The sequence below is a fragment of the Macaca thibetana genome, chromosome 12 (assembly GCF_024542745.1).
Source record: "Macaca thibetana thibetana isolate TM-01 chromosome 12, ASM2454274v1, whole genome shotgun sequence".
Classification (NCBI taxonomy): Eukaryota; Metazoa; Chordata; class Mammalia; order Primates; family Cercopithecidae; genus Macaca; species Macaca thibetana.
This window is the reverse complement of record NC_065589.1, coordinates 33,152,680-33,176,004: the sequence shown is the minus strand read 5'-3', so window position 1 is coordinate 33,176,004 and position 23,325 is coordinate 33,152,680. Positions and strand designations below refer to the sequence as shown.

At 36.4% G+C, this 23,325-nt stretch overlaps 1 protein-coding gene and 1 pseudogene across 2 annotated transcripts in view; one reads left to right on the top strand and one right to left on the bottom strand.

Annotated features, from left to right (window-relative positions):
• The window catches only part of MAP2 (microtubule associated protein 2), a 310,528-nt gene that overhangs the window by 112,607 nt on the left and 174,596 nt on the right, over window positions 1–23,325 (top strand). The gene's annotated exons all lie outside the window — the stretch shown is intronic.
• On the bottom strand, window positions 3,401–5,375 carry LOC126933088 (tigger transposable element-derived protein 1-like; annotated as a pseudogene).

The window sequence follows — 23,325 nt, the reverse complement described above, 5'->3', positions numbered from 1 at the left end:
CAGCAAAGACTCTCTCACTGATATTCTTGTATATGTCACTTATTATTTCCTTCATCCTCCTCAGATTCAGCCTTTAATACATTTTATCAAGAAGCAGCATTACTATGTTAATTTCCTTTTTATTCTGTTGCTCATAGAAGCATTAATAAGCACAGAAATAATAATATCAACAATATTTGATGTTTGGCACCTATGCCCAATACAATGCATATGACTATCGCTGATCTTCAGGTAGATAATAGTTTCCAGCTCACCAAGGTTAAGTAACTTACCCAGAGTCACAGTCAGGCAGATTGAACCAAGTTTGTCTCACTTGAACATCACTGTAGAATATTTTGATCATCCATGCACACCATCTTTGGCTGTGTCTTCACACAGAAATCTGTTGGTTATTTTTTGCTGAGGAGACTTTGCATTTTTGGATTCGTGCCTATGAATATTATCTCTGTTAAATACTTTACAAATGGTTAATACAATTTATGATATAATGAAATAAATGAACTGAAACTTGAAAATAATATTTAGAGAAGGGAGAGAAATGTCAGAGTAGGTTAATATTTTAGATTCATGAACTTTGTGGTGACTGACTTTAAAGGTTAAAAGAGTTAGTGAAATTTTGCTATTTTATATCGTTGGTTCATATTCCATATTTATATCATTGGCTCAAGTTTCTCAAATGTTTTTTAGCAAAATAATAATGATGAAGTGAGCTTAATGTCTGCTATTTTTTTTTCATCAAGTTGAAATAAGACACAATTCAAGAAATCAGTGGGTCAGAGCAAACGGACAGAAGAGTACTTTTTTTTTTTCCTCTGTGTATGACTCTGGGTATAAATAGAACAGTAATAAATTGGTTTTGGAAAAATGTGGTACATATTGGAAAAGATGAAGGCTAACGCCTGGTACACTTTGGATGAAAATACGTATCAAACCTCCATATTATCCCCTTCTGCCTCTGCAGTTAATAAAAACACATGGTGAAATCGAGATGCTGAAAAAAACAAGCATTTTTCCTAACACTGATGACACTGATTTAATCAAATCTGTCATTGAATACCCTAAAGTTTGTTCAATGAAAAGGATGTGAATTAGTTAACTTAAATATATATAGATTAGAGTAGTTAACAAATAATATCACTGTTGCTTGTAAGTTCGGGAAAAATAATCAGTGGTTTCCATCTTGTCTTTTAGAATCTAGTACAGATTACTAGTTTTATTAACTTTTAATTAAACACTATACTTATATAATAACTGGTTTTTCAAAAAATATTAGAATGAAACACATCTTTTCTGTGTGATCTTGATGTTTAAGGCAGAATGCAATATCATTTCCATAATTTATGATATTCTGGACTAACATTTTAATTTTTCTCTAAACCTTGTGTTTATTTGATCTGCTGATCTTGCAGTTGTCCAGAATCATTGTCACTTTGGAGATTGTTTTTAAGGTTACCTTAAAATATGCAGATTGTTTCTGTTCTTATAAAATGCCAAGTATAAAGACCAAAGTAAATAACGTATTAAATATTAATGGAATTGCATTTCTGTAATTGTTGTGAATGCATTCTGTAGGTAGTGAATTGTTGGGTCTAATTAATTATATATTTACCTCTGCTCCTTCACAATTTGGCCACTCTTTTGACCTAATTTATGACATGAGTCAGAACAGCTGAATTAATCATTTAATGCAACTAGTATTTTCTGAAGAAAATGAATACTCTCTATGCTGAGTATCTATCTAAAGTCTAGGAAAATGAAGTCAATTTGGCCAATTTCAATGAGATGCTCATTTGAGTATTAAATAGAAAGTTCCTAAAGGACTATTCTCTAAAGAATAACTGAAAACTAGTGCTTAATTTTTAGGAGCAAAGACTTCATGGGTTGTCTTTTATTATAATTATCACTTGAATGAATGTTCAATTATATAATTGAATTATATTTCTAATTAATTATATTTACACTTACTAGTAAATATCAATTTTTAAAATTAACAATCTGCTTTTTTATGTCAGTGATGATGGAATAGCACAAATTTGTTATTGACAAATTCATGTAAGACTCATTTGTTTTATTGCTGAAACCACATAAAAGTCACATTAGTGCTGGCTGAGGTGGCTCATTTCTATAATCCCAGCACTTTGGGAGACCAAGTCAGGAGGATTGCTTGAGCCTAGGAATTCAAGAACAGCCTGGGTAACATAGTGAGACCCCATCTCTACGAAAAATAAAAAAAAAAACTAGCCAGGCGTAGTGGCATGTGCCTGTAGTCCTGGCTACTTAGGAGGCTAAGGCAGGAGGGTTGCTTGAGCCTGAGAGGTCCAGGCTGCAGTGAGCTGTGATTATGCCACTACACTCCAGCCTGGGTGACAGAGAGAGACGTTGTCAAAAAAAAAAAAAAAAAGTCATGAAGTTTACAGTAGCGGATTTTGCCCAGAATCTGTTACTGTGAGCTTGAATTTAGATAAAATAGAAATATGTAGTGACCACTTTCTTTCCATAATTATAGGTCTGAGGAAAAGTTAGATGATATTTTACGGAAAGTAAAAAAGGTAAATTTCATATTTTAGCATTTATATAATGCATTTCTGGATATTGTCTCCATTAAAAAATTAATGGAAATCATAGCACTGGCCAGGCATGGTCGCTCATGCCTGTAATCCCAGCACTTTGGGAGGCCCAGGCAGGCGGACCATGAGGTCAGGAGTTCGAGACTATTCTGACCAACATGGTGAAACCCCATCTCTACTCAAAATACAAAAATTAGCCAAGCGTTGTGGCACGCGCTTGTAATCCCAGCTACTCAGGAGACTGAGGTGGGAGAATTGCTTGAACCTGAGAGGTGGAGGTTCAGTGAGCCAAGGTCGTGCCATTGCACTCCATTCTGCATGACTGAGCATGACACCGTCTCAAAACAAAACAAAACAAAACAAAAACAGAACTTTATCTGATGTTCATGTCATTGATTAAACATATATAGGGTTGTTAAATGATAGTCCTAAATACACCAAAGTGTCTAATGCACTTAAGAAATGCATTGAGCATTTTCAAAATATATTTGCTCTTGATATCCTCAGTCTACTGTTTTCATTATACAGACGTACCTTGGAGATACTGCGGGTTTAGTTCTAGCTGCCACAATAAAGCAGGTCACATGAATTTTGTGTTTTCCAGTGCATATAATAGTTATGTTACACTATACTGTGGTCTATTGAGTGTGCAATAATATGTCTAAAAAGTACATACCTTAAAAAGTAGTTTATTGCTAAAAATACTAATGATTTATTTTATTTATTTATTTATTTTGGAGACAGAGTTTTACTCTGTCAACCAGGCTGGAGTGTAATGGCACGATCGCGGCTCACTACAACTTTTGCCTCCTGGGTTCAAGCGATTCTCCTGCCTCAGCCTCCTGAGTAGCTGGGATTGCAGGCACCTGTCATCATGCGCAGCTAAGTTTTGTATTTTTGTAGAGATGAGGTTTCACCATATTGGCCAGGCTGGTCTTGAACTCCTAACCTCAGGTGATCCGCCCACCTCGGCCTCCCAAAGTGCTGGGATTACAGGCATGAGCCACCCGCGCCCGGCCATAATGATCATTTAAGCTTTCTCCAAGTCATAGTGTTGCTGATGAAGGGTCTTGCTTCAATGTTGATGACTGTTGACTGATCAGGGTAGTGGTTGCTGAAGGTTGTGGTGACTGTGGCAATTTCTTAAAATAAGAAAACAATGAAGTTTACCACATTGGTTGTTTCTTCCTTTCGTGAAAGGTATCTCTGTAACATGCAATGCTGTTTGATAGCATTGTAACTACAGAACATCAAATTTGGAGTCAATCCACTCAAACCTTGCCTCTGGCTCATCAGCTTAGTTTATGTAATATTCTAAATCCTTTGTTGTCATCTTGACAGTGTTCATAGCATCTTTACCAGGAGTAGATTTTATCTCAAGAAACCACTCTTTTGCTCATTCATAAGGTGCAACTCTTCTGTTAAGGTTTTCTTATGAGATCACAGCAATCCAGTTACATCTTCAGGCTTCACTTTTAATGCTAGTTCTTTTTCTATTTCCACCACATCTGCAGAATATTAATTCTTCAATGAAGTCTTAAATCCCTCAAAGTCATCTGTGAGGGTTGGAATTAAGTTAATACTTCTTTTAAAATCCTGTTAGTGTTAATATTTTGACCTCCTACCATGAATCATAAATGTTCTTAATGGCATCTAGGATAGTGAAATTTTTCCAGAAAATTTTCAATTTACTTTGCCCAGATCCATCAGAAGATGCATAATCTGTGGCAGCTACACTCTTATGAAATGCATTTCTTAAATAAGACTTGAAAGTCAAAATTACTCCTTGGTTCATGGGCTGCAAAATGCATGTTGTATTAGCAGGCATAAAGACAACATGGATCTCCTTGTACCTCTCCATTAGAGCTTTTGGGTGACCAGGTGCTTTGTCAATGAGCAGTAACCTTTTAAAAGAAAACTTTTTTTCTGAGCAGTGGGTCTCAACAGTAGGCTTAAAATAGTGAGTAAACAAACCATACTGTAAACAGATATGCTATCATCCCGGCTTTCCATTTACATCATCCAGGCTGTTCCATTTACAGAGCAAAGGCAGAGTAGATTTAGCATCATTTTAAGGGCCCTAGGATTTTTGCAATGGTAAATGAGCATTGACTTCAATATCAAGTCACTGCTGCATTACCCTGTAGCAGGAGAGTCAGCCTGTCCTTTGAAGCTGTGAAACTAGGCATTGACTTTCCTCTCTAGCTATGAAAGTCCTAGATAGGATCTTCTTCCAATAAAAGGTTGTTTTATCTGCATTAACAATCTCTTGTGTAGTGTAGCTGTCTTCATCAAAGATTTTAGCTAGATCTTCTAGAGAACTTATGGCATCTTCTCCACTAGTATCTGTTGCTTCACCTTTCACTTTTATATTATGAAGATGGCTTCTTTCCTTAAACCTCATGAACCAACCTCTGCTAGCTTCCAGCTTTTCTTCTGCAGCTTCTTTACCTCTCTTAGGCTTCATAGAATTCAAAAGAGCTAGGGCCTTTTTCTGGATTAGGCTTTGGCTTAAGGGAATGTTGTGGATAGTTTGGTCTTCTATCCAGACCACTGAAACTTTTTCCATATCAACAATAAGGCTTTTCAACTTTCTTATCATTTGTGTGTTTTCTGGAGTAGTACTTTTAATTTCCTCTGAGAACTTTTCATTTGCGTTCACAATTTGGCTGTTTGGTGAAAGAGGCCTAGATCTTGGCCTATTTCAGTTTTCAACATGCCTGCCTCACTAAACTTGGTCATTCCTAGTTTTTGATTTAAAGTGACAGATATGTAACTCTTTATTTCACTTTAACATTTAAAAGTCATGGTAGAGTTATAAATTGGCTTAATTAAAATATTGTTTTGTCTCAGGGAATAGGGAAACCTAAGAAGAGAGAGAGAAATAGGGGAATAGCCAGAAACAGTGACACAGAAACAGTGAGCACATGCTGTTGGAAAAGTGGCACTGATGGACTTGGTCAATGAGTTACCACAAATCTTCAATTTGTGAGAAGTGCAATATGTGTGAAGTGCAGTAAAGCAAAGTGCAATAAAATGAGGCATACTCAGATATTCATTTTGCAATGCTGTATAGTATTCATAAATCTTCTTAGAATACAACACTTCCTTTTACTTCATCACTGCTGTCTTAAACCAACATGTTGGGTAATAGAACATTTGGAAAATATTCAAAACTATTTTGTATCTGTTTCTGTATTTTAGGATTGTGTCAGGTTTCTTTAGATACCACGCATGTATTTTAAAGATTTAAGGTCAGTTTAGAATGATATGTTTTTCTTTCAATGTACTTCTCTGTAAAAAACAGCATTGAAATTTTGCTTTAGTACTGTATGAAAATGTGAGATCAAGTTTTATTTTGTACTTGTTTAAACAATTGTGTCATAAATCCATGAAGTCTGTCTCTCTAAAAGCTTTCATTCTAAATGCTTGTGTCTTTTTTTAAAAAGGAAAAAAAACAGGCCTGGCATGGTGGCTCACACCTGTAATCCCAGCACTTTGGAAGGCCGAGGTGGGCGGATCACGAGGTTAGGAGATCAAGAGCATCCTGGCTAACATGGTGAAGCCCTGTCTCTACTAAAAATACAAAAACAAAATTAGCTAGGCATGGTGGTGGGCGCCTGTAGTCCCAGCTACTCAGGAGGCTGAGGCAGGAGAATGGCATGAACCTGGGAGGTGGAACTTTCAGTGAGCTGAGATCATGCCACTGCACTCCAGCCTGGGTGACAGAGTGAGACTCCATCTCAAAAAAAAAAAAAAAAAAAAAAAAGGAAAAATCAACCTTTTTAGTTTTTGTTTTTTTGTTTTTTGTCCTCTATCCCAGCAACATCAAGGGAATCTTAAACCTGACAAAAATAACAAAATGGTATTGGGAGAAATCTTTTTTGCAGTGGGGAAGGAACCTTCACTTTGACTATGAAAGGGAAGTCTATCTATCTATGATATAATTTTATTATATGAGCTTAAGGGCTTTAAAATAATTGTTATTATTTTATGTATGATCTCTTGGAGCTGGTTCATTTCATCATAGCTCTCATAACTTTCCAAATTGCTGCTTAGGCCAGCGTAGAAGGATGTAACCTTGAGCAAGTCATTTTACCGAGGAAGCCACAACTCCTCTTCTGTAAAATAGGGACTCAGTAAACACTAATATATATTAGCTATTATTTCCTTAGAAGTCATTGAATTATTCGGTAAAAGTAGAAGAGCAAAATAATAATCATGGACTGCTCAACCTTAGATTTCCCATCCATTTCTTCAAAATACGCTAACCCAATAATGTGATATAAATCTGTAAGTAGTCAGCATTGTAAACCATCAATATTTTTATAGGGGTTGGAATAGATATTATGTGCACATTGAAATACAATTACGGCAAGTACTTGATTACTCTGGGCTTGAATAGCCAGTGTCTAGATTGCATCAGCCTTTGTAAAACCTGAATATTCTTCTTCTGGCCATTTCACTGCTCATTAAACTGTATACCAGAACATGAGCAGTGTGAAGAGATTCAGATAAAATGGAATTCAAACTATTTTTGCCTGTTAGAAAAAAAACAAAACCTGTTAATTTTTTAGGGAATTTTAGCTATGGGATAATAGTAAGAGTTTTCTTTTTTTGGTGGGTGGGGGAGGAAATCTGGCAGTGATCAGATTGTTTTACACATTTAAATTAGGTTATTTATGCTCTACCACTTACTGAAGGTAGTTGTGAGTTTCCTGTAATGTGCTGAATCTTAATTTACACTTTACCATCTGTCTATGCTTAAGATTTTAATAGATTTTGCCCTATAGTATCCTCTTGCAGATGAAATCCATCTGTAGGAAAGCATCCACTTTTGTGCATCTACCTAGCCTGCACTATTGGGTCTCTAAACCAGAGACACAAGTGTTAGTAAAATTCAATCATTTTTATTTTTTAATGCTACTTTGTTTTGTTTTATTTTCATAGTGTAGAGCTTTGAATAAACATTAATTAGTTGACCTGGTAGCAACAATATTGTGGTAATGATGCAGATGACAGTATTGTAACGTTATTATTCAAGTCTTAAGGCTAGTGTCTTATTAATCTGAAAGTTTGATTTCTACATAAAATAATTTGGCTTTTCTCTTGCAAGAGTAAAAGATGATAACAAATCAAAATAAAACCTACCTTATTGTTTGTTTTTAGCACAAAATTGCTGCAGTATTTTTTGTTAACAGTTTTAACTACTTATTTTAAAAAGAGAAGTTCAGGATCTTTTTGTGACATCAAATGTGCACAGTTATGCTTTATAAATTATGGATTGAATGTGAGAAAGTTAATAGTACTGAATTAAATTCACATACAACACCAGATGGTATTTAACAAATTTAAGAAATGCAACTTTTTGGCCGGGCACAGTGGCTCACGCCTGTGATCCCTGCACTTTGGGAGGCCGAGGCGGGCAGATCACGAGGTCAGGAGATTGAGACCGTCCTGATTAACATGGTGAAACCCCATATCTACTTAAAAAAATTCCAAAAAAAGTTAGCTGGGCTTGGTGGCAGGCACCTGTAGTCTCAGCTATTTGGGAGACTGAGGCAGGAGAATGGTGTGAACCCCGGAGGCAGAGGTTGCAGTGAGCCGAGATTGTGCCACTGCACTCCAGCCTGGGCGACAGAGCGTGACTCCATCTCAAAAAAAAAAAAAAAAAAGAAATGCAACTTTTTGTAATTTGTGGTCACATATATTTTAAATGACGCATACATAAGTATATATATATATCTCTGTATACATGTAGATCCCCACTGTGTACAGACATATATACACACACATATATATATACATATTTATATGCAATGACACAAATTATATGTTTGTGCATCTTAATGCTACATGTAACAAATCAAATGATTATGTAGTTATGTATTATCAATATTGTCATAGAGATAATGTCTGTGGAGTCAGTGTCTGGACAGTGTCTGTGGAGTCAGTTAAACTAAATTTTAATTGGGTCTGCCCTTTACTGCTTATACGATTTTTCATCTCTTTGAGCCCCAGTTGCCTCACCTATAAGCTAGTGCATATCAAGCCATATGCATATCATATGGAAGGTAGATGAGACAACAGGAGATGCTTCAGGCACAGATCCTGGGACTTATAAAGACTCAAAGTTGGTCACTTTCCCTTAGGAGTAAAGCAGTGCAAAATTTGTTTGATTCTCAAAAGGCCATACTATGTTACAAGTCAGAAAAAGAATCTATATGCATGGCTTCCAAAACCATGTGGTTATTCTCCAAATAATCCAGACTTTAGAAGAATTAAATAACTGAAGTTATTTCTCTTTTATTTTCCACTGGTCTTGTCTTTGAGTAAAACAAGAAGATCAACAGAAATATGAAATTACAGATTTTAATAGCCAGTGGCTAGGAAAATGGTTTAAGCATGGAGCACACTTTATCATACTTTCCAATGAGCCAATAAATAGAATAAATTTTTAAAAATTAATTTGATACATATTTGGAAAGAAAATAGAATTCTCACTTTACCTGTCCAACTGGAAAAAACTGCTCCAATTATATATATATCCTAAATTTTATTTTTATTATAGATACCATAAACTGGCATTGATGCATCCCCTAAAATACTCTTGTTGGCTCTTGCAGGGGACGTGTGAAGAGATATGCTCGTGGAAGCATGCACCTTGAGGAGAGGGTGGCCTCTGTGCTATAGCCTTGAGGGACTTTGACATGCTACTTCTCAGACATCCTTCACACAGAGCCACTACTCCCCACAAAAAGAAGACCTACAAAACAGTCACCTGAATTCTTTTTTTTTTTTTTAAATGTGTTTGCTTTGCCAAATAAAAGTCCCCAGACCACCTCCTTCCACTTAGTTTTTAAGTTCCTCACAAGTTGCCATTTTGTAGTCATCGTAATCTTCAGGGTAAATGAACTCCAAATAATCAGACATTTAAGTTATAGCAAAATGTAAAATACCAGCAGATTTTAAAGCTTGAAAGATCTAACAAAGAAAAAAGCGACATTTCTAATAAAAATGATGTATTGATGAATATTAATATTGAAGGTTCTGGAGTCACATCACAGGTTCAGATTCCTGCTCTACTACTTATTTGTGGTGTACCTTTGAACATGTTACTTAACCTGTCTGTGCCTTAGTTCCCTGTCTCAAATGGGGAAAATAAAACCACTGACCTTGTAGTGGTTGTAATGTAATAAGGATTAAATGAGAATTCCATGTAAAATACTTAGCACAGCTAAGTTAAAATAAGGGTTAATTTTTGCCTTAATTCCACTACTATTATGATGTTTATTAAATGTGGTTCCATTGCATAGAACTCATGAATGTGCTTGAAGGCTGGAATTCTTTCACATTTTTGATGCTAGAATACAGTCAGTCTTTTTACAAAAATGATATTGATTGTGCAGCAGTCTTTAAATGGAAGAAAGAAAATAAATGAAACACAAGGCATCTCCTTTTCTCATTTTTTAACTCAAACAGTGAAGCTTTATATGGTGCTTTTCTCGATAAAGCACCAGAAATAAATTGAGTGCTGTTTATTAGCTGGACACAAAGTGTCCTGATTGCTTCAGTTCATCTAGTCATGTAAATTATTCAGCATTCCACACTAAATTGGACTTCAGGATCTAAGCATCAGTAGGAAGATATTTTCTGAGTAGCTTAACCAAATGTACATGATTGTAATAAAAACTTCTAAGGCAATCCTATAAGGAAACAAAACACTCTGATTTGGTAAGGAAAATGGGGAGTTCCACAAACCTCATATTTTTATTTAGGCACAATTAGCTTACATTCAGAGGGACAATTAAGATGACAGCCTGCCTAGAAGGGCTTTGCATTTGTTTATTTATCCTGTTCCTGATACCCAAGATATTCTATCTTCTTTCTAAATATTATTTTCTTTGCTAAACAAATAGCAGAGCTTTTGCTCTTAGCTGGATCCACACATAACCTTGTGAATCATTTTCAGATGTCATAGAAATGACATAAATACAGAATGTCAGAAAAATATTAGCCAGAAATGCAATCGATTGTTCAATGGTACCATAAGAGACTAATATGCCTGATATGGTTTGGCTGTGTCCCCACCCAAAATCTCATCTTGAACTGTAATAGTCATAATCCCCACAACCCCCCATGTGTTATGGGAGAGACCAGGTGGAGGTAATTGAATCATGGGGTGGTTTCTCTCATGCTCTTCTTGTGATATTGAATGAGTTTTCATGAGATCTGATGGTTTTATAAGTGTTTGGTAGTTCCTCCTGTGTTCATTCTCCCTCCTGCTGCCTTGTTGAAGAGGTGCTTTGCTTCCCCTTTGCTTTCCACCATGATTGCAAGTTTCCTGAGGCCTCCCCAGCCATGCAGAACTGTGAGTCAATTAAGCCTCTTTCCTTTCTAAATTACCTAGTCTCAGGCAGTTCTTTATAACAGTGTAAGAAAGAACCTGTATAGTGCCCTAACATATTTTTGTCTTTCTGTGTTTCTAGAATGTTGACTTTTTTTCAATCATAAGGCTCTTTGCCCTATAGTCACAAGATGGCTGCTACACGTTCAGCCATCACATCTATATTCCAGGCAAGAAAAAATAATTGGTAAAGGCTTTCTCCTGAGGATTTTTGTTTTGATTTAGGAAGAAAGGCTCTCTCCAGGAGATTTTTCCCTAATATTTTCTTACCCACTCCTAAACCTATCACTAGGCAAGGGAAATGACTGTGAAGTAGACAGTGAACAGTGTCTACCATGCCCTCTTTCACAAATGAGAAAACCAAGGTCTCTTCACCTGAACAGACTTGTGCAAGGCTTCAGAGTAAACTGAAGAGAAAAAGATGATCATTTCTGGCTCTGGTGGCTCCCACTCTACCAAGCTGTACTCTCTCCGTTAATCAATTAAGTGTTTATTGAAATCGTCTCTAGAACTGTGTTATTATTCCCAAAAGTCAATCTTAATTACACGTAAGGAATAATAAGAAATCTAAAGTATATTAATTAAAAGGCCGGGCGCGGTGGCTCAAGCCTGTAATCCCAGCACTTTGGGAGGCCGAGGCGGGCGGATCACAAGGTCAGGAGATCGAGACCACAGTGAAACCCCGTCTCTACTAAAAATACAAAAAATTAGCCGGGCGCGGTGGCGGGCGCCTGTAGTCCTAGCTACTCAGGAGGCTGAGGCAGGAGAATGGCGTGAACCCAGGAGGCGGAGCTTTGCAGTGAGCCGAGATCGCGCCACTGCACTCCAGCCTGGGCAACAGCGTGAGACTCCGTCTCAAAAAAAAAAAAAAAAAAAAAAAAAAAAAAAAAAAAAAAAAAAAAAAAAAAAAAAAAAAAAAAAAAAAAGAAATCTAAAGTATATTAAATAATAAATCAGCATACCAGATATCTGGAAAAAATACTTTGTAAAAGATATTTGTTTATTCCTTCAACCTTTACAGAACCTGATGTAGATTTAAATGTCAGAAAACTTCTTGAAGCATATTGTTTTCTTCTCTGCAGCTACTGTATAGTCTGTCGCCTGCTATTTTCATGGCAACAATCACAAGTTGGACACTCTTTTTAGCTATAACAGGACTATACTGAATAGGCCAGCTGAGAGCTATTTTACAAGAAAATTTAGCAGTCACTTTGCAGTAATGGATATTGGTTTGTGGCACATCCGTTCTGGTTTCTGCCTTGTTAAACACTTTAAAACCAGCTCTAGTTTAGTTAGCTTCTCTTTCCGACCCTCTGGGGACTGTAAGTTTACTCATCTTTACAGTTGGTGGTGAGCAATTTTTGATTTTATGCCGCTTCAAATGATGGAAAAGGGACTGATTTATTTTAAGGCAAAGTGACAATATAGTTTGTAGATTATTTCAGAATTTTAAAAGGCATTTTTAATAGTTTAGAGAAAGGAAGCAAACATCTTGTTAATTCCTTATTGTCAATCCCGGGGGAAGCTATAGTGGTGAATTAGTCAACCACGTTTTACATTGAAAACATTTATAATGTGATTGCTCTTGGTGTAAGACACTTAATATAATGCCATATTTAAAAACAACATCCTGTCTCTCCTCTGGGACCATCAAACCATACTCAAAACATTGGAGCTATTCACAACATATCTCTTATGAAAAAATGAATATGCAGTGAATCTATACACTTAATGATTATAGAAATAAAGTATATGTAGCTTTATAAAGTAGTATAATGTTTACTCTAAATTTTAGTAGTAAGGAGTCATGAGTTCTGTATTAAAAATATATTATTCGGTCTAGTTTGAAAGCTAATTAAAAGACTCAAAGAAATAGGACTTTATTGCATATTCTTTCACAAAATTGAATTCTAATTCCTACACTTGATATTTACTCTAAACCTGAAATAATTCTTCTGAAATATTGATAATGGATATGAAACAACCTCCTGGATAGTATTTCTTAATTTCTAATCTAGGGTAAGCCAGATATAGCTGAATGTTTAGAAAATGTTGCAAGAGATCATTTTTAGATGATTAATAAATAATCAAGATTAGTTCCTGTAGTTAACAAAAGGCTGAAACAGTTGCAATATTCAGAAGTCCCAATAATAGAATGGTTTTGTCATGGATTAAATATTTCTAGAAACACTTCCTACTTGTAAACACTTGTTACAGTTCTCATAATGTACTTTCACTTGATTTAATATATATAATTAAGTAATTAAAACTTCTCAGTTTGGTCAGATCTCAATTTCTCCAAAATAGAGATATTAAATCATGTGTATAACTTGCATCAGTGATTTTAATGTAGGTAGGTTCTCCTAGTCACATTGAGGAGGTCACCCTGACGCCTTCTCATATCATCCCAATTTCATTTTTGTTCAAAGCAAAATCTAATAAGAGGAAGAAAAATGATGCCAATGCTGTCAGATCTCAAACACCATCTGTAAAGAATTCCATATTACCATGCCATTAACTGTGTTGGCATAGGAAGAAAATACTGGATTGGGTACAAATTTACAGGACTAGGTAGAAAACATCCAACTTATCCTTTTTTATTAATGCTATATTTAAGCCTACAAAACTGAAGGGTTTAGCTATTGTTAGACAGAAATAGATTGCATATGGTATCTGTTAGAAAGCATCATCCCAGTAAGAAAAAGCGTGGTCTTGATGGCTCACTTCTTCCTCACTTTTTTATTTTCATCAGTTGCTTTTTACTACCTTCATTTATCAATTTCCATTTAATTTCTTTTAAAGGTAGCATACATAAAACATTATTTCATATTGCATTATTCACCCTAGAAAGCTCATTGCATTCACTTGATAAGGTACATTTCATAATTTTTAAAAAGTGATTTCATTTTGTATGTACTTGTCCTTGCATAGAGCCCAAAGAGCTCTGTTCTGTTTTAGAGGACATTTTGATAACTTCCTTTATGTGCAGAATTAATGTAGGCAAGCTGCATAATGCTATTTATTTTCAGGATTTGGTTTTCCAGTTTAAGTAAGAATTCTCATTTTAAAGATTAGCAATCTGGTAGAAAAAGTTTCTATAATTTGAGCAAGTTTGCATGCACTAAAATGTTCTCTCTGTGGAAGTCATAAATGGTTTCCTTTCTGGGGAAACCAGCATATAATATGGCCAATTGAGAAAGAAAAGGGACCAACTATTGAGAGTGCGTGTGATATGCTGTTACTTTGTGCACATCAAATTATTTATTCCATATAATGATCTTGTGAAGTAGGGACTTACTAAAGTCTAGGTTATTTACCTTCCCTTCCACTTTACAGCTAGCAAATAACAGAACTCCATTTTAAACTGAAGACTCATCCCAAAGTCATGCCCTGCTCAATATACCATACTGCTAGTAAGATTAAATGGCTCAAAGTAAATAAATACACTTTTTGATGTAATAAATTATTTCTGTTTTGGTATCATGGGGCATGAAGTTTCTACCAAAGCAAAAGGTTGCGTAAGTGTTTATTGACAGAAAATATTCTAATTTCTTTCTCTACTATAAAATATGGATAAGAACATCTGTAACCAAAAACATCCGTAATAAAATAAGAATTAATTATAGAAAGACCTAGCCTTTTAAACTTTTTTTGTTGTTATTATTTACTGTAACGTTGTCAATTGCTAACCTCTTATGAACAAAAATGTCTCATAGGGCATTTGGAACTTTTACATGTAACGACTTCCTGCATTCATCCATCTGCTTCTATTTTTAAACATTGGGGTTTACAGACATTTAGCACAGTGCCAGGAATATAATATATTTAAATAATATTGAATTTATGCTTTTAATAACATCAGCGCTTAGAATGAAATAAGCTATTCAATCTGTCACCCTTTTTGCATTTGTGTATTACTACCATCATCTCCCATATAGTCTCTTCTTTTAAAATTCCTATTGTGTGTGTGCATAAGACTTATTTTGAAAACTACTTACTGGCCAGGTGCAGTGGCTCACGCCTGTGATCCCAGCACTTTGGGAGGCCAAGGCAGGCGGATCATGAGGTCAGGAATTTGAGACCAGCCTGGCCAACACAGTGAAACCCCATCTCTACTAAAAATACAAAAAATTAGCTGGGCGTGGTGGCACACACCTGTAGTCCCAGCTACTTGGGAGGCTGAGGCAGGAGAATTGCTTGATCCCAGGAGACAGAGGTTGTGGTGAGCCAAGATTGCGCCACTGCACTCCAGCCTGGGCAACAGAGCAAGACTCTGTCTCAAAAAAAAAAAAAAAAAGAAAAAAGAAAAAAGAAAAATACTTATTTTGAAAATCAATTAAAATTGAAATTAATTTAGCTGGGAAAAATATTAAGACTCTAACAAGCGCTATTTGAGAGCACTACACTGTCACAAAACAGTTAAAACATTAAAAAGAATATATTTTTAAGAGGGAGTATGGTACAGTGAGAAGAGCCCTGTACCGTAGATCATTAAAACAGAGATCCTGGTGTTGCCTGGTTCATAAACCAGATGCTTGTGTTTATGAATGTATGTATGGAAATTTAAAAATTCCTGGGCTCAACAACTTTACAAGAACATATAAGATAACATACAGGGAGGTGCTTGGTAAACGATACATTGATTTCCTAATGTAAATGACTGCTCTGATTATTGTTGCTGTTATTAATAGCACCAATTAATGGTAGTGCTAGACTTAATAAATGATAGTAGTTATTGGCATAACTTCTCAGTTGAAGTCCAAAAAGTGATTTCAAGTAGTTTAAACTATTTTTATGCCTCTATTTCTCTTATTTTTGGGCTATCCCTCCTATACTTACTTAATTTGTCCTCATCCCTAAATGATGTATTTGAGAATGTTATCATTGCCTAAATAAATGTATTACATTGAAAAGAAGAAGCATCTCTAATTTCTTGATTGTTAGTGGTATGCTGGTAAAGTGGCTATCAAGAGGAGTGGGGAAAGATATAAAATGTCCTAATTTGTAGAGTTAGAGGATTTCTGTATGTAAATACTAGTCCTGTGGCCAGTTTCAAGCTGCCATCATGATGTCACTGACCACAGAGTTGGGAAAAGAAGCTCACAACTGACTCGAGAGTGGGTGGGACCTGGGTCCACCATATACACCATGGACCAGGGATCCAATGGGTGTGTTCAAGATACCTGTTCCACAGTGTAAACTATACTGAGAATGAAGGCATGACAGAAATATACAGTTCGATCTCAGGAGATGACCTTTTAGCCCTTTGACTCTCATCTTAATACCTGTTTCTGTTTTTTAATAAAGCATTGAAATTCAGTCTTTTGGGTATTCGAATCTAAACTCTCCCCACAGATCCTGGCTTGGCTCAGCCTGTAACCCTTGGCAGCTAGATGGTCTCCAGAAGAAATCCCCTGTTTATTCTGTCTGCTCCAAATTTGGCCCACCACTCTGGCCACAGCGTCCTGTATTCTAGGACTGCTCTTCTCCACTCTGTTCTACCTGAGGGTGTAGGATTCAGACAGATGTAAGCATGGTACCATTGTGAGTTCAGATGGATGCTGCCACAGTAGGCTGCTGTGAAGAATGCAGACTGGAGAATGAAAGTCTAATAGCTTGGTTTGGGGTCGGGTGCAGTGGCTCATGCCTGTAATCCTAGTACTTTGGGAGGCAGAGGCCGACAGATTGTTTGAGCTTAGGAGTTTAAGACCAGCCTGGACAATGTGGTGAACCATTGTCTCTACAAAAAATACAAAGCTACGCAGGAGGCTGAGGTGGGAGGATTGATAGAGCCTGGGATGTCGAGGCTGCAATGAGCTGTGCCTCAATTGTTCCACTGCACTCCAGCCTAGCAACAGAGACTCTGTCTCAAAAAAAAAAAATTAAAAATAAATATAAAATAAAAGCCTGTTTTGGGACTAAAATTTTAGATTCATTTTGGTAGCAGGTAAACTCTTGCCATTGAATTTAAATACACAATAACTATCTGATAAATATTATATATATATAATTTATATATACATTATATAATATACACACGTCTTATGTATATATCATATATAAATATATATATTATTTATTTATATATATATGTAATTTACTTTCCGCCTCGTTTCAGAAGGGATTTAAAGTGTCAGAATCTTAGGGGAGGCATCGAATGGGCAAATATAATCATAAATCCTGGTTCTTGGGGCTTCTAACTTGAAGTCTGGAAAATAACGGATGGTTCATACAGAAGACAGCAAAAGGGTGCCCACTGCCCGTCATAATCCTATCCTTCATTTTATAATCCTAGGTCTGTTTTTTGGTTTATTGTTTGTTTTGTATGTTTGCTTCTATTTACTGCCTAGAATTCAACTATGGGGGTTTATTTGATAGAATTTATCTACTAAACAAAGATTTATTGCACTTAAAAAATGCATGTATTCTGAAGAAGCTAAGATGCCAGCAAATATTAACTCAGTTCAGTTATTTTTTAAAAAAATTTTCCACTTTCCGGGTGGAATCTGCTGTAGGGGAAGCTGTTTTAATGGAGGCCGAGCGTTGGACAATTTTGTGTTATGGAAAATTCTGGGAAGAAGGAAAGACCCAGATGGGACTGTTTATTGAGGCTTATGACTGGACTGGAGGTAAGGTAAATTAGCATTGAGAACATACAGAACTGCAGGCAAAGTTCTAGTTTTTTAGTAATAAAGGGGCTTATCTGTATGTTTTCACTATGAAGGAGTCAAAATAGAAATTCAACTTTATTACTTTACTTCACAACTCAAGTTTCTTTTATTTATCCATTCAGCATTTGTTAAATTGTTGGATTCTGCTAGGCGTAGAGGTACCAAAAAGTACTTTCAGCTCAGATTTGTACTATCATTCAAAGACATCACAAGTCTAGCCAGGAAAACCAAGCAATATTTAATATTTGTCTTTTTAAACTGGAGAATGCTAATATTCTACTCCCATCCTTCAAGGATGAATTACAAAATCTAGTCACATTCTCAGCATCTGCAGTTTGTAACTGGCCTGGCATCCAGAAAGACAGCCTAGTGGTTGTGTCCTAACTATCCTTTTAATGGTATTAGTTCTGGAAAAGCTGGATTTTCTGCTTGAAAAGAAATGGAAAAGAGAAAATCATTTTCAGTCTTTCTTTTCTTTTCTTTCTTTTTTCGAAGCAGGCTCTTGCTCTGTTGCCCAGGCTGGAGTGCAGTACACCATCATAGTTTACTGCAGCCTTCAACTCCTTGGCTCAAGTGATCCTCCTACCTCAGCCTCCCAAGTAGCTGGGACTATAGGCACATACCACCATGCCCAGCTAATTTTTTAAATGTTTCTTGTAGAGACAGGATCTTGCCACATTGTCCAAGCTGGTATTGAATTCCTGGGCTCAAGCGATCCTCCTGCCTTGGCCTTCCAAAGTGCAGGGATTGTAGGTGCAAGCCACTGCATCCGGCCCCAGGTCTTTCTTTTGAAGATTTGTGATTCTACCATTTATTAGTTCCATTGCCTTAGGCAAGTTATTTCATTCTCTGTACCTCAGTTTCATTATCTCTGAAATGGAGACAATACTAGGATCTGCATCCTAAATCTGTAAGTATTACGTGAACCTTGTAAAGTTCTTAGCAGTGTCTGGAACATAGTAAGTGCTACAACTCTGCCCTCTACTGCTTAGAGAGAAACGTGAGGCCCAAACATGGGTGCCAGATTTCAACCTGAAACACCTCCACCCCAGCATACACACACACATATGGGCAACATAATCTGGCCTATTAAAGAAAAAAAAAAGGATTACACAGTGAAATAAACAATCAAAATGGAAAGAAATATCTTAACTAGAGATAATCTGGCATAAAACCATTGTAGCTGACAATCGCATATTAAACCCCAAAATGTTCTAACCTACTTTGTAAAAATATTTAAACTGCATATATAAAATTATGTTTTTACTGCGGAGATTCTTTTTAAATTATTAAACAATGCAGAACAAAACAAAATAAGAATATTTAAGTATAATACTTATCATTCTCCTAATGAAAATACAGAGTTAGGTGCTGTATATTAAATATGTATTATTATAATTATACATTATTTGGGTCAATGAAGTTGACATCTACCAGATAAGGAAACATATTTTGAATCTCTGTGTTAACAGAAGATACTGTCCTTTCTTTTGAACTATTTTAAATAGTTTACCATAGTTAAGTCATACTCAGTAGGATCTGGAAAATCTGTGATCTCACATTCACTGTTAATTCAAAATACACTGAATAAAATACTTTTCAGGTTCATCTGAATCTTTGACTTATGGTTTCTAATTCTGAGACCAGACAACGGACTTGTGGCACCATCTTGTTCTCTCACATAATGTGAGCATTTTGGCTGCATTGAGAAGCCTAAACTTTAGTCCAGTATGTGTGTTTGATGACAAAATGTCTCTGTTACCTGTCTGGTAAGAAGAGAAGACTCTCGTCCAGTTCTTCACAGATGGTATGGAGGTAGATAGCAGGAAAAAAAATGTATTTTTTCTTTCTGCTTATGCTGCTACATTCCAACTTGGTTATAGAGTGTAAGCATGCACATTCACACCAGAGTGAATCGTGTGGAGGCTCTTGTCCAGTATAGCCACTATCCAACTCCAGCATCAGGCATCACTGGAAGACTCATCAAGGCCTTCTTCCAAGTGGGTTTACAAGTACCAGAATAGTCTGTAAAATGAGTCCTTGGCATCCTGAAATGGCCCTGGATCCCGGGGGCTCTGAAGAGTGAGAATGAGCCAGGTTGTCTTCAGCTTAGATTAGGTCCTGTTTTACTAGGCAGCTAAAGGTAACAGGTTGAAGTGATGTAGAGAGGAAAGATGAGAGAGCCTTTAATGGCTCAAGTCCACGAGCAGTGTGGGAGTGGAAAAAGCACAGGATGTGCACTGAGGGAGTTAGAATTCGGCTCATCCTCCTCTGTGCTCTCATAGTGCCTTATGAAAAACTCATCGCAGAGCTGAGCACATTGAACTCTAAACAGTTTTACGTGCCTTTCTCCACCACCGTATCATGAGCTATTTGGAACACACACAATATTTTCTTCTCCAAACTTTTAATTTTGAATAATTTTAAAGCTGCAGGACAATTGAAAGAATAGTACAATGAATGTCTATGTGTCCTTCACTAGATTCACTAATTGTTAACACGATGACATGTTAATGTGATCTCTCTCATCTCTTCAGGAAGATATATATGTATATAGCATATATATACATACACTCATATATCTACATAAACACATACACACACGTTTTTAAAATTTTATTTATTTATTTATTTATTTATTTTTTTGAGGTGGCTCTTGCTCTGTCGCCCAGGCTGGAGTGCAGTGGCATGATCTCGGCTCACTGCAACATCTGCCTCCTGGGTTCAAGCAATTCTCGTGCCTCGGCCTCCTGAGTAGTTGGGATTACAGGCACAAGCCACCAAGCCTGACTAATTTTTGCAGTTTTAGTAGAGACAGGGTTTCGCCATGTTGGACAGGCTGGTCTTGAACTCCTGACCTCAGGTGATCTGCCTGCCTCGGCCTCCCAAAGTGCTGAGATTACATGTGTGAGCCACCACGCCTGGCCACATATTCATTTTTTCTTCTGAACCTTTGCAAGACACTTCACGTCTAAACACTTCATCTTGTATCTTTACAGACCCATACATTGTCATTACCACAATACTATTATCAGAGCCAAGAAATTTAACACTTATTCAATAATATTATCTAGTATGTAACCTGTATTCAGATTCCTTCAACTGTCCCCAAAATGTTTTCAAAAAAAAAATTAATCCAAGAATAAGCAAGGTTATGATGTTTCTTTAGTCTCCTTTAATCTAGTAAACAGCACCTGCTTTTTAAAAATTTTGTGACATTAATGTTTCTGGAAATACCAGGCCAGTTGTCTTGTAGACTGTCTCGCATTGTGGAAGTTCTTATTTGCTTACTGATGATTAGGTTCAGAGTATATTTATTTTTGGGGAAATAACCAAATAGATGATATTGGACACTTTTTATCAATTTACTTGTTAAAAGTAATGAAGAAGGAATCTGTAGGGGATACTTCAAGGTCATGGGAATATCCTGTTTCCCCACACTCTTTCACCCAGCAGTTTCAGCATACATCAGTGATTCTTACCTGAGTCTATTACTATATTGGAGGATGAAATGGTGATTTTTTTTTTAAGTTTATCATTCTTTCTGCCCTTACTAACTGGCATTCTTCTCTAAAGAAGACTTTCCCCCCAACTCCTCTCCTTTTCTAAAGCTTCTCCCTCTGTCTCCCCCTCCGACATCTCATTTCCTCCCTCCCCTCCTTCCTCCCTTTGTTAGTGTATCTCTATAGCCTCATGGATTTTCCTTCAGTAAATGTCTTATAATCTAATACCATCATTATTATATTTGACACCCAAATTATTTCAAATTTTGCCCCTCCCCTGGGCGTGGTGGCTCACACCTGTAATCCCAGCACTTTGGGAGGCTGAGGCAGGCAGATCACTTTAGGTCAGGAGTTCAAGACCAGCCTGGCCAACATGGTGAAACTCCATCTCTACCAAAATAAAATAAAATAGAATTAAATTAAATTAAATTAAATTAAAAAATTAGCCATGTGTGGTGGAACATGCCTGTAATCCCAGCTGTTCAGGAGGCTAAGGCAGGAGAATCGCTTGAACTCGGGAGGCGAGGTTATAGTGAGCCGAGATCATGCCACTGCACTCCAGCCTGGATGATAGAGAGAGACTCTGTCTCAAAAAACAAACAATCAGAAAAACCAAATTTGACCACTGGGAGCCCCACCAAGACAGTAGTGGTGTCCTTTCACCAAGTCTCATTTGTCAGTCTTTCAACACTTCTCTGCTTTCTGGTGCAACAAGATGTCCAGAGACTCTTTGTATTTTCCCCGTCCCAGTCCTGGAGTCAGCCACATTTTTTTTCAAGGACTTCTTGTTCCTTTTAGTGATGAATGGTATTTATAAATGAAGTATTTGCTTTGAGAGTACTTGGTGAAATATGAAACGCTATATTATTATGACTGTGATTAGTGCTGTGAAACAAGCATTCAGCTTACTTGGAACAGTGCCAAATAGAAGCACCAATATGCATCTGTGTGCAGGGAATAAGTAGGAGGTAGGATATATGTGAGGGGGAAGCCCAGATGACCAGAAAGCGATAATTCTTTTCTTTTTAGCTTCACCTGGACTATTTCTTCTGACCATGGTGGCAAAAGCAGGCATGAGGATGGAGGACGAACACACACAGAGATTCGATGATTTTACACATCCTCTTTTCATTAGTAGCTACGCTAAAAATAGAGAAGAACAAAGACACATGATTGTATGATCTATCTTGGAATATCTTTTATTCTTATATGTTTGGTTTTTGTCAAATTCAGGTGAAAGAATGTCAAATGCCTGTGTGTGTGTTGGCATCTGAACTTGGCAAAGAAAGTGATTGGGTTTGGTAGGGCTTTATTCCAGCTTTTTCAAGAATTCCTCGCTTTTCAATACTGAACAGAACAGGCCATTCTGATAAAGAATCCAATACATATGTAGAAAAATTTAGGCTCATGGAGAAGCTCGGACCAGATTGTCTGATTCATGAAGGTTCTTTAGTTTCTAGCAGTTTGTCCTTGGAGAAGTTATTTAACCTCTCTGAGTCTCGACCTGCTCACCTAGAAAATGGAGGTAATAAGAGGACCTTCCTCATAAGGTCTGATTATTATGTATAAAGTGCTTAATATAGTGTAGGCAAATTATAAGCACACATCAAATATTAGCTCTTATTTTTATTACTTACAGATACATAAATGGACATGTCAAGAAAATATGATTACTTCTTATCAATGTTTGAAAATTTTAAAACAGTCCAATTAACAAATGAATTACTCAGTCTTCAAACTATGTTGTCTAACTTTATTTTGTTATTGGTTTCTTTAACTTTCTTCTTTTGAGGTGCAATATTTTTAAAGGTTTTTTGGCTCTCTGTATTACCCAGGACCACCAACTCAATATAAGGCACATTGGTGAAGCACTCAGCATGGCCAGGGACTCTTGTAGGTGTGAAGGGATCCAAAAATATAATGCAATAGTTCTCTGCAAGTAGCCAACTCTGGTGGTACAGATCATTATATAAACAAGGAAATGTTGTTTTGTTTGGTAATTACTATTACAAGATATAGCAAAGGTATAAACTTGGGAAAATTAAGGAATTCCTTAAACTTAAAGGTCATGAAAGATATATAGATGTTCCCCAAATTAACAGTGCTGAAACTCATTCTTCGAAATAAAAATAAATGTAAAATAATTTTGCTGAATGACTAGAGTATTTTTAAGAAAG